This window comes from Mizuhopecten yessoensis, unplaced genomic scaffold (genome assembly GCF_002113885.1).
Source record: "Mizuhopecten yessoensis strain PY_sf001 unplaced genomic scaffold, ASM211388v2 scaffold11009, whole genome shotgun sequence".
Taxonomy (NCBI): domain Eukaryota; kingdom Metazoa; phylum Mollusca; class Bivalvia; order Pectinida; family Pectinidae; genus Mizuhopecten; species Mizuhopecten yessoensis.
Window position 1 is genome coordinate 1411771 of NW_018408833.1, and position 12840 is coordinate 1424610.

The 12840-nt window shown below is 36.0% G+C and overlaps 1 protein-coding gene across 1 annotated transcript in view; it reads left to right on the forward strand.

Moving 5' to 3' along the window:
* Positions 1-12840, forward strand: part of LOC110464568 (von Willebrand factor D and EGF domain-containing protein-like) — a 104294-nt gene that overhangs the window by 54468 nt on the left and 36986 nt on the right. The window lies entirely within an intron of this gene.

Sequence of the window (12840 nt, forward strand, 5' to 3'; positions counted from 1 at the left end):
TGATGACCTTAACAGTAGTAACTGGGTAATCTGATGACCTTAACAGTAGTAACTGGGTAATATGATGACCTTAACAGTAGTAACTGGGTAATATGATGACCTTATAAGTAGTAAATGGGTCATTTGATGACCTTATAAGTAGTAAATGGGTAGTTTGATGACCTTAACAGTAGTAACTGGGTAATATGATGACCTTAACAGTAGTAACTTGGTAATCTGATGACTTTAACAGTAGTAACTGGGTAATCGGATGACCTTAACAGTAGTAACTGGGTAATATGATGACCTTATAAGTAGTAAATGGGTCGTTTGATGCCCTTATAAGTAGTAAATGGGTAGTTCGATGACCTTAACAGTAGTAACTGGGTAATATGATGACCTTACCAGTAGTAACTGGGTAATCTGATGACTTTAACAGTAGTAACTGGGTAATCGGATGACCTTAACAGTAGTAAGATGACCTTAACAGTAGTAACTTGGTTAATCTGATGACCTTAACAGTAGTAATTGGGTAATCTGATGACCTTATAAGTAGTAAATGGGTAGTTCGATGACCTTAACAGTAGTAACTGGGTAATCTGATGACCTTAACAGTAGTAACTGGGTATTATGATGACCTTAACAGTAATAACTGGGTAATCTTATGACCTTAACAGTAGTAACTTGGTTAATCTGATGACCTTAACAGTAGTAACTGGGTAATCTGATGACCTCAACAGTAATAACTGGGAAATCTTATGACCTTACCAGTAGTAACTTGGTTAATCTGATTATAAGTAGTAACTGGGTAATATGATGACCTTAACAGTAGTAACTGGGTAATCTGATGACCTTAACAGTAATAATAGGGTAATCTGATGACCTTAACAGTAGTAACTGGTTAATCTGATGACCTTAACAGTAGTTAATGGGTCGTTTGATGGCCTTATAAGTAGTAAATGGGTAGTTTGATGACCTTAACAGTAGTAACTGGGTAATCTGATGGCCGGTTATTAGTGACTTGATAGTAGGATGACCGTAGGATATTAAAAACTAGATGGTGGAATGAGCGTATAAATATAATTGCTTAATAGTGGATTGACCGTGTAAATATTGGCTAGATGGTGTAAAGAGACCGTCAAGTGGCCGGATAGTGGGATGACAGTTTTAGTATGGCAGAATAATGGTATGACCGTCGGTAATTAGAAGTAGAAGTTGAATGGTTGGATGACCAACAAATAGCGGCTTGATAATGAGATGACCATGTTGGTATTGCCTGGATGTTTAGATGACCGTACAAGTAATGACTGGATAGTGAGATGATCATGTTAACATTTCCTGGATGGTAGGCTGACTGTATCAGTAGTGGCTGTATAGTGGAATGACCACCGTTAAATAGTGGCTGGATGGTGGGAAAACCGTATCAGTAGTGGCTGGGTAGTGAGAGGATTGTATTGATATTGGCTAGATAGTAAGATGACCATCTGTTTGCAGAAAATTAATGGTGGAATGACAGTACACTTAGTGGCTTGATAGGGAGACGACCTTTTAAGTATTGGCTGGAAGGTGGGATGACCGTATTATTAGTGACTCGGTAGTGGGATGACCGTGCTAGCAGCGATTGAATGGTGAGATGACCTCTGGGTGGTTCGATTACCTTATAGGAGTGGCCCAGAATGAGTGCTCTACCCTTAATAATTTGATGAAAAGCAGTATGTAGGGTTATTCTACATTTTTATATATATTTAAATATGTTATGCTCGTTGCAAATGTATTCATAGCAGAACGGTCAGTTTAGTGAATTTCATGTAGTTTTAACCAGAATACTTAATTAATTTCAAGCTTAGTCTTCCCTTGTATTAGCTTAATGCAAATGACATCCTCAGTTATATATTCATGTAGTTTTGGGTCTTTGAATAGTTTAATTCTCCAGAGGTTAGTAATGTTTCCTTCTTCATTCCAAGTTTGTATCCGTATGTCCAGATCAATAGCTATTTATTCACTTGTGTACATTGAGGAGTTATTATTTAATCTAAAATAGACATGCACATCATCTTCTCGTGCATGGGTTCCTAGAACTACTCTATTAGTTTTTTAGGTGTTTGGATCCGTCCTGATTCTTGTTATTTTCATCTATTAATGGATAAAAGGTATATGAAATATAAACTTATTTATTTTACAACACGTATGAAACAAGTTATTTCAATTCATATTAATTACGCTTGTTAGCCTGGATGTAAGCGCGCGGAGGGAACCGGAGAACCCCATAACTTTTCACGTCCGATCGGGGAATTGAACCCAGGTCGCCTTGTAAAAGGCAAGTGCGCTATCCACTGCACCACCCAACCACCCGAAAAAAAGGTATTGCCTTTGTTTGCCTCGTTTGATTTTATCTTTAATGTTATATGCATTTGATTTTCTTTGCTAATGTTATATAGGACCGGAGGAGGATTCATATTTGTATTTTAATTTTGCTACCATTGGTCGCTGTACCAGCCATATTGAGGGGTTTGCACATGGGTATAAATAGTCTGTCTACTTTGATTGACTCGCTAACATACTTTACACGCAGTGATTGGTTACCACCATTCGTAGAGGTACAAGTGGGGAAATTAATTGCAAACAAAATGTGATGGATAAAGTCAGAGAGATCCGAATGTTTACACAGGATTGTTGGACATTGTTCTACTGTTCCAAGCACGGCGGCGCTGTTGTTTGGTTATGATCGGAAATTGATAAAATCAGAGAGCTCCGAATTGGCATATGTTTGTCATTTCAGGGTCATACTAATACCAGAACCAGACGGAAAGCCAGGACCAAGTAATTTAATGTATTTCAATTGTGTATTTTTAATGCAACTACCTTAATGAATTGATATGTCATAAATAAAAATATATTTTAGAACAAGTTTATATCGAAAATATACATTGCATTATGATTTAAAACAGAAATTTAAAACATACCAAACATATAGATCCTGACATTACCAGTCCTGGTTTTAGTAAAAAAAAAAAGAGCAAAATCACAAAAGCCATTATAAAAAGTAAAAACAGTATTTGAAACATATTTATTTTTATTTTGTTTATACATTTAGTATGATGTTCTTGTATTTCCTACATGAAATAAGCTTTAAAATTGAGTTAATAATACTCAAAATTATTATTTGGTCCCGGTTTTCCCTGTCCTGGTTTTAGTAATGTTTTTTTTTTGGTCCTGGCAGGATTTAGGTCACTATTTGCTTATGTTTCTGTAAGTATTAATATGTTCTTTTAAATTATATGACAGAACATTTTCTAAAATGCGCCATAACTTTTAAAAAACACAAAAAATAACACATGCTGGTCCTGACAATCCGGTCCTGGTATTAGTGTGGTATTATGTTTGTTTTTAACATCGGGATTCATGGTAATTTCTGATTGCAAATCATTTCTAAATATCTCATGTTTTTATTAAGAATACTATTCTTTTATTCCCTAGATATAGATTAGGTTCTAGCTGTGAGGAGTTGTTGACGTATCTTTTCTGTTTTAGAAGTGTGTCTTATTTGTTTATAGATATGTTAAATGATGACGGAGAGTTGACGTTTCCCTGTGGTACACTTTTTTCAACTACTGCTTTACAAACATGATAACGCTATGAACACTTCTGCTTCTGTTTCCGTCAGGTGCTGAGGTGATACGTGGACCTTGTCTAAGATGTGCACTTCACAACACGGAGGAAATAATAGCAGTGGTGTGGTGTTCAAAGTGTGACATTGTACATTGTAAGGTATATCAGAGGTGATGATGGTATCATACAAGTATGATTAATAAGTGTGTAAATCAACAGATTCCTTGATAAAAATTAACATAAAAGTAAAACGGACGGACAGACGACAAGTGTATTTGACATACGTGTATTTGGGATAGTTGTTTCGTTGATGTTTGGTCTTGAACACACATGTTATATAGCAAAATGTAGAGAAAGAACCCTTTTTAAAAATAACGTTAGCCATTTGACACATTCATCAACACAGCTATGCATTTTGCGCGTTTCGCAATTAAAAATAAAAGACGACGTCACACAAACGAGTATATGAATCAATTTCGTTTTAGTATTTAGTAATCTACATAAAAAATATACTATGAGAATTGCTTGAAAATCTGCGATAAAACAAACACAACTTTTGAAATTAAGCGGTCAAAAACTTGATTACTAGAATCATTAAAGAAGTGTCTTCGGCGAGGTGCGAATATATCGTAAATGTTATACCGAACGAAATATTTCCCGTTATTCATTCCCATCCTGATACATTCCCTGTCGTAGACCGCTGATAGAGAAGGGCATGTCCCCCGGAGGTCCCGACAACACCCTTAGGCAGCAGAATACGAAGTAGAAAGAAACACTAATACAAAAAAGAAAACCAGCTGATAGATATAAGTAGAGATTTTTCCCCCTGTGCTTAGTAAATGTTTTTAGTATTTAGTTACCCTTAGTAATAACTAGGGTATAAATCTCTGTCAGGGCCTCATCGATATTGATAAAAAGTTATTAGTTCAATCGCCAGCTAAAACTAGTTTTAGAAACACAGTTTATGTATATCACACATCCCTTAATACTCCTTTATTTATCCCTCTGTTACAGTGTATTGTATTGCTTTCAAATCGTAGTGTGAATCTAAAACAAACAACCTAAAATATGTAGATGATATATTATACTTTTTTGATTTTTTATGTTGTTGTTGGTGATAACTCTGCTGGATCGTTTAACTGTCTTTTTCATACATCTGTTATATATATATATATATATATACTCTCAATAGTAGCTTAGTTTAGTAACCCATAATAGTCGCTCCATCTACAGTAGGGCTAGGGACAGTTACAGGAGGATGTCGCCACACATTCGCTTTGTGTTATAATTTCGAAGTTATTCGAAATGGCGCCACCTAGTTCTGAGTTGAATCAGCACCTACTACGCCCAAAGTTCGGTGTGACAATGGCATAGAATGATAAACCACCAAGTGTTGCATATAAGTTTAACAAGGTAATATATTAACAAGAAGATGATGATATTTGAAATGAGATGTTTCCCGCTTTCGACAATAGCCTTAGTCCTGATAATAATATAATGTACAAGCACAAATGGGTTGAGGAAACCCTTACATGTAGAGTTTGGAATTTATCAACAATAACAAAATGGCTAATAATGACTAACACATCTTAACGTTAAAGGGTAATAACAAGTTGAAAGTTGAAAAATGAATGAGGTATAGAATAAATATGGATTGGTGTGCCCTAGGTATAACTCCCCCCCTGTAAAATTGTTCCCCTACATATAAATGAGGGTCACGTGTATGCGTAATAACCCCCCGTCCAACCAAATTATAAGTTCAAATACTAAACTTTCATAATACTCACTACTTCTCAAAACTCCACATTACATTATGACCATTCCCTACCCAAAAGCTATGTACTACGAAAACATTCCGCTGACCGAACGAGTAATAAACAAACTACAGACCGAACTCAATTCAATTCTTTTATTATCGTAAGCAATACAGCTTATTGAAATTACATTTCATGTATTATGAACAATACAATGTCTTACAAAGTCAAGTTCAAGTCATACACTAATAGATATGTTCACTTGTTTCAAAGACTAGCTGTGTGACCTAATTTCAAAAGCTTTACACAAAAAATTCCCAAAATCAAACAGTTCTGTAAAATTTTCTGTACTTAGTAATTTCACTAAACAAAATCCTACGAGAACCTGAGACGAACAGCCAATCAGAAACCGGCTTACAAAATATAACCACTACCGCCCATATGGCAGCGAAATAGGACAACAAACAGATTACAAACTGTTCTGGAAAAAAATACCGGAATTAAAAGAATACAAATAACGCATGCTATTACTAGATGGAACCAGGAGGTGACAAACTATATGCGCTAGCTATATGACACAGTGTCACGATATACAAAGGTGAGTTTAACTCTAAATTTCATATCGGCAAAATCCGCCACTGCCACATACCTTTGTAAATCAGCCTTTCCGTAGAATAGTGATAGCTGCATTTTTCACTTTTGTTTAAAACACATTTTGAATATCTTGTAGATTTCATTATATTACATATTATTTGTCCGGATAGTATTGCGGATCTTTATTAAAAATAATCAAATAAGACCATGTTAAAAAGTGTCACATTACTCCAGAAAAACAAATGCTACGCAATGAACATCAAAGAAAAGAGTCAGATTATACACCATTAATGGACATATCCTGGAACAAGCGGAAAATAACCCCTAACTTGGACTTACGAGTTCAGACGACCTCAAGTGGAACACCCACATACAGAAAAATGTACTAAAAACATCAAGAAAAACCAGCTCGACCCTTGGCTTTCTCAAAAGAAATCTAAAACATTGTCTATCGTCTTGTAAGAAAACCGCGTATATATCCCTAGTACGATCTCTCTTTGAATACGGCGCCATTATTTGGGACCAATATACCAAAAAAGAAATTGACAAACTGGAAAGAATACAGCGTTTGGCAGCCAGTTTCATTACAAGTTACTATAAAACCAAGAAAGATGAATGTGTCACAAGGACGCTGGAGAACCTGAAACTAACAAAACTCCAGGTCAGGCGAGTACAACAGAGGGTCACATTCATGTATTAGGTGGTTGAGGGGTTGTGACCAGTAATACCTCCAGCTGATCATCTTATAAAAAACAATACCAAAAAGGAACATCAAACCCAGAAACATTTGGACTATATAAAAAAAATAATGTGGTAGAAACATCTGTAATAAACAACTCTAAATCCTGCACAGTACCGAAGTACAACCGTGAACAATACAACACAACTGTGAAAAATGCAACAATTCTGTACGTACAATCATAGAGAGGAACCATCTGGAAAAGGATTTAGGGTATGCTCCTACTTTGGAGGCATGCAAGAGTGCTATAACGCACTAAAAACCTAATTGATCAGCTCTCTCTTTGCCCCGTTGTATAAAAACTGGAACCGATAATACCTGGCCGATAATCCCCCTGACCATAGGTGACACTAATTAGACAGCTCACTTGTAAACAGATCAAGCATTGCCGGATAGATGTTAAAACTCATAACTTTTCATTCTTTAATTAATTTCCCTTAGGTCAGTTTCCCATGTAATTAAAACCTAAAACTAGTCTACAATAATTAGTAAGCTTTTTACATTTTCTCTTTTCTTCTTATCTCATTGTCTAAACATTTATTATTATTTATTTATATATATCTAAAATCCATATCTGAATACAAGTACATGCTTGATTAAATACATCCTTTAATATACAAACACTTCTAAAAATAACACTAAAGTAATAAGCAGACACAGTGAATAACACCATACCAATTGCATTATTTATCTTTTTTTAAGTTCTTTTCTCTGTATGATCAATTCCACAAAAGACAATATCATAACCCCTCATACAAAAAACAAAATGGCATACGGGAGGTGATCGAGGGGACATTACCCAGTACACTGGCGTCACCAGTGACGTAAGCGATGTGAAAATGTTACCCTCGGTTATCATTTTATATTATGTGCCACGTAAAATAGCCGCAGTAAACAAGACACGCACAATCACCGGCGTGGACAGTGCACCATGAACTGAACGACTTTCAAAAGGACCTCACAATGCCCCACCTAAACACAAAACAAGCAAGGACACAAACACTACAAAACAGGTTATTTATAGAATACCCCACAACATCCATGACAGAAATCATGAAAATAAAACACGCCAAAAACGCACATAGAATCGCAACAAAAATAAACAACAAACTGGAGTACCGGGAAGAGTATTAGGTACCTGACTACACATATCCAAAAAACCTTAACAGCAATTGACGAGTAGACAAATAAACGGGGATTTAAACCATTTAAACAAAAGACCGTAGCGATGTATTCAAGAGTTATATTTAGGCCAAACACAAGGAAAGTTTGAAAACAAGTAAAATATTTAGGCATGATGATAGACCACAAAATAACATGGCACAAACACATCAGCTATGTTAAAGAGACATGTCAGAAAGCGATAAACACAATTCGATACATGACAGGTTGCAAATTTGGCGCCAATAGACAACATAACTAATGTTATACACAGCTCTAGTTACATATACAATAGACCATGGTTCCAAGGTATATAATGCACCGCCTGTGACTCTGGATGAAAACATCTAGACAAAAAACAGCACACAGCACTAAGAGTAGCCCGCCGAGCCAGTAAGAATAACTAATATAGATAGCCTACAAGCAGAGGCAGGTGAACCTCTATTAACTCTTCGGCAGGGAAATCTTACGCTAAAGTATTGGGCTAGAACATAGCACCACGGTGACAAAATCCTTTTTATCATGCATTTAAAACTCGTTCAGCACCCCTCACTAGGACGAAAGTACCTTACTCTTCAGAAATGCATAGGCTTAACAGAAATACGGTGTGGGTAATGTTAAAATATACCGTAAAACTGAATTCCAGGTTCCATGAATTAAAACAGATGCAACGTATCACTCGACTTACTCAAAAACATAGATAAACAAAATGACCCAATTACAGCAAACATATAACTCTTAAACTTAATGCTGACAAATCTGCAAAATTTACTCAATTTTATACTGATGGTTCAAAAACTCCAGCTAATGGACGAGTATGGTTAGGCATTTATAATAACTCCTTCAAAATCAACAAGTCACTGCGTATAAGCGACAGAACATCAGTATACACAGCAGAACTAATGGCTATTTAAACTGCACTGATAGGCGTAACGAAAACAATATAATAAATTCAACCGATATGTTGTCATTTCGGACTCGCTCAGCATGCTTCAGTCAATTACATCAGGTAATAGCAGTAGACCAAAATTACTCAGCGCCACTCAATTAATGATCACAAAAATATACAGCTAGGATATATTCTAAATATCGAATAGATACATATACCATCGCACGTAGACATACCAGGAAATGAGAGTGTAGATACACTCGCAAAGGACGCTTTAGGATCAGATGATATACATCTAAACGTAGACTAAAGTATATCTGAAGTTGTCAGTATTATCATCACCAAAACACAACTGATTTGGTAAAAAAAAGTTGGTCAAAACGTACAATTATTTGATTTAGAGCGATCGACGAAAGTGTTAAAAATACGTATATGGAAAAAATAAAACAGAAGATATTGTCCTTACCAGGCTAAGATTGGGATATACCAAATTAGGATATAACATTAACCGCATAAAAAAGGAAGTAGACCCAGATTGTCCAAACTTTAGTGAACCTGAAACCATAAACCACATAATATTTCATTGTAACACCCATAATAGACATAGGGCAGTTTTACAAGATCAAGTCGAACAACTAGATAATATCAATTTTGGTTTAAAATCATCTTTTAATCTACCCAAATTACATATGAAACTTGTATACGAGTATTTGATCAACTACCTCATTGCCATAGATTTTATAGAAAAAAAAATAAGTATGTGATGCAAGACAGGGGTAGGTAGGAAAACGTGGAGAATAAGAGGTAATTTAAGTTGATATAATAAGAATAAGTTGTCCGTCAAAGAACATGTAGCGGTCTCGATATTGGACGGACCTAAAATTTAAAAAAAAAAAAAAAAAAAAAAAAAAAAAAAAAAANTACACGTAATGGATCCTCCGATAGACAATGGGTTGCTGCAACGTCTTTGCTCCGACCTCAGGCGGGGAGTTCTGTTTATAAGAATTGTCTCCCATCCAACAGTGACCTAGTGTTCTATCAAAGGACAAACACATTTTAAAAGTAACCAGAAATCAAATAAAACATATATCATGGGTATATCCAGCGTCATCACCTCTTCAGGTGCACTTTAGCAAGTGAAGATTTCTAACAATACAATAAAACCTCACAAATCAACTAAAAAGACAAAAAACTCGAAATCGTATGTTGAAAAATAGATAAATAAATATAAACAAATGCATAAATAAATAAAGTAAAATTCCAATACAACATTCGCAGCGTCACACTTCATCAGGTGCACTTGCATAAGCGAAGATCAGTGATGCTGTGTTCATAAACTGCTGTTTAAATCGCGAATAATGATATTAAATAGATCAAATTTTCAGGATAACGTATGTTCATTGTATTATTATTGTACACCGACTTTACATCGACAAAACATTGAATATGGAGTACAGCAAAATAGATTCTATAAGGAACTTTAAATAACTTGGAACAGTGTCAAAAACGGTATTGTGATATATCACGACACTAGCTTCTTTTGAACAAAACATATAGACGAAATCAATACCTTTAATAAGAGAAGGATTAAACCATAGCGCCGGCACAAAAAGACTTAATCGGAATCAATATTGGGTTCAATTGAGACCTCTTATAACGTCGCCTAACTACCCAGTCACTTTTTAAAGCGTCGCCTTACACCCAGTCACTACAATTAATTGCCAAATAACCTACTATAACATCGCCTAACTACTAAGTCACTTCTTATAGCGTCAATTTACTGCCCAACAACCTTTTATAACATCGCGTTACTATCCAGTCACTACAATTAACTACCCCATACTCTCTTATAACGTCGCCTAACGACCCAGTCACTTCTTATAGCATCGCCTTACGACCCAGTCATTATTTATATCGTCACTTAATTACAACTTATAACATCGTCTTACTACCCAGTAACTACTTATAACATCGTCTTACTACCCAGTAACTACTTATAACATCGTCTTACTACCCAGTAACTACTTACAATGTCCTCTAAGTACCCAGTAACTACTTATAATGTCGTCTTACTACCCAGTAACTACTTATAATGTCGTCTAAGTACCCAGTAACTACTTATAACATCGTCTAAGTACCCAGTAACTACTTATAATGTCGTCTTACTACCCAGTAACTACTTATAACATCGCCTTACTACCCAGTAACTACTTATAATGTCGTCTAAGTACCCAGTAACTACTTATAACATCGTCTAAGTACCCAGTAACTACTTATAATGTCGTCTTACTACTTGTTACTACGCATAACGTCGTCTTACTACCCAGTAAGTTTGTATAACGTCAACTAAGTACCCAGTAACTTTTTATTATGTCGTCTAAGTACAAAGTAACTAACTATTACGTCGCCTTATAACTACTTATAACATCGTCTTACTACCGAATAATTACTTACAACATCGCCTTAATACTAAGTAATTACTTATAACGTCGCCTTATCACCAAGTCACTTTGTATAACGTCCCCGATTTACCCAGTCACTACTTATATTGTCGTTTTACTACCCAGTAATTACTTATAACGTCGATTTACTACCCAGTAACTACCTTTATCGTAACAACATCGTTACTTCTTATAACGGTGTCTTACTACAAAGTCACTGCTTATAGCGTCGCCTAATTATCCAGAAACTCCTTATATCGTCGTAGACTACCCAGAAACTATGTATTACCTAACCTTTTTACTTCTGATAACGTCGCCTTACTACCCAGTTACTAGTTATAACGTCAACTCTCTTACTAATAACAATACGTTGCCTTATTACCAAGTATCTACTTATAACGTCGGTAACTATAAAATCACTACTACTAACGTCGCCTTATTACCCAGTAACCTCTTATAACGTCGCCTAACTAAACAGTAACTTTTTATAACGTCACCTAACTACAAAATCACTACTTATCGCATCACCTTACTACACAGTCTCTACTAATAGTGTCACCTTACTACACAGTCTCTACTAATAGTGTCGCCTTACTACACAGTCTCTACTAATAGTATCGCCTTGCTACACAGTCTCTACTAATAGTGTCGCCTTACTACACAGTCTCTACCAATAGTGTCGCCTTACTACACAGTCTCTACTAATAGTGTCGCCTTACTACACAGTTTCTACTAATAGTGTCGCCGTACTACACAGTCTCTACTAATAGTGTCACCTTACTACACAGTCTCTACTTATAACGTCGCCTTACTACACAGTCTCTACTAATAATGTCGCCTTACTACACAGTCTCTACTAATAGTGACGCCGTACTACACAGTCTCTACTAATAGTGTCGCCTTTCTACACAGTCTCTACTAATAGTGTCACCTTACTACATAGTCACTACTAATAGTGTCGCCTTACTACTCAGTCTCTACTAATAGTGTCGCCTTACTACACAGTCTCTTCTAATAGTGTCACCTTACTACATAGTCACTACTAATAGTGTCGCCTGACTACGCAGTCTCTACTAATAGTGTCGCCTTACTACACAGTCTCTACTAATAGTGTCACCTTACTACATAGTCACTACTAATAGTGTCGCCTTACTACGCAGTCTCTACTAATAGTGTCGCCTTACTACACAGTCTCTACTAATAATGTCGTACAGTCTCTACTAATAGTGTCACCTTACTACACAGTCTCTACCCAGCCACTACTAATAAAACACAGTCTCTACTAATAATGTCGTCTTACTACACAGTCACTACTTATAACGTCGCCTTGCTACACAGTCTCTACGTATGGTGTCGCCTTACTACCCAGCCACTACTAATAAACGTCGCCTAACTACCCAGTCACTACTTATAACGTCGCCTCAGTACCTATTCACTTCTTATAATGTCGCCTCACCGCTTATAACGTCTCAAACATTTCCAATTTGTTGGTCGCCCCATTGTCAAGCGACTATTTCTACGGCGAACAAACCATCCATCACTACTAAAACGTTCAACCCATCATCCTGCAACTACTAACACGGGTGTCCCACTTTCCATACTCTACTACTGGAATACGACCGCTTCACGATCTAGATTAATAATGTTCAGTCTTGCCAATATGATTCCAAACTT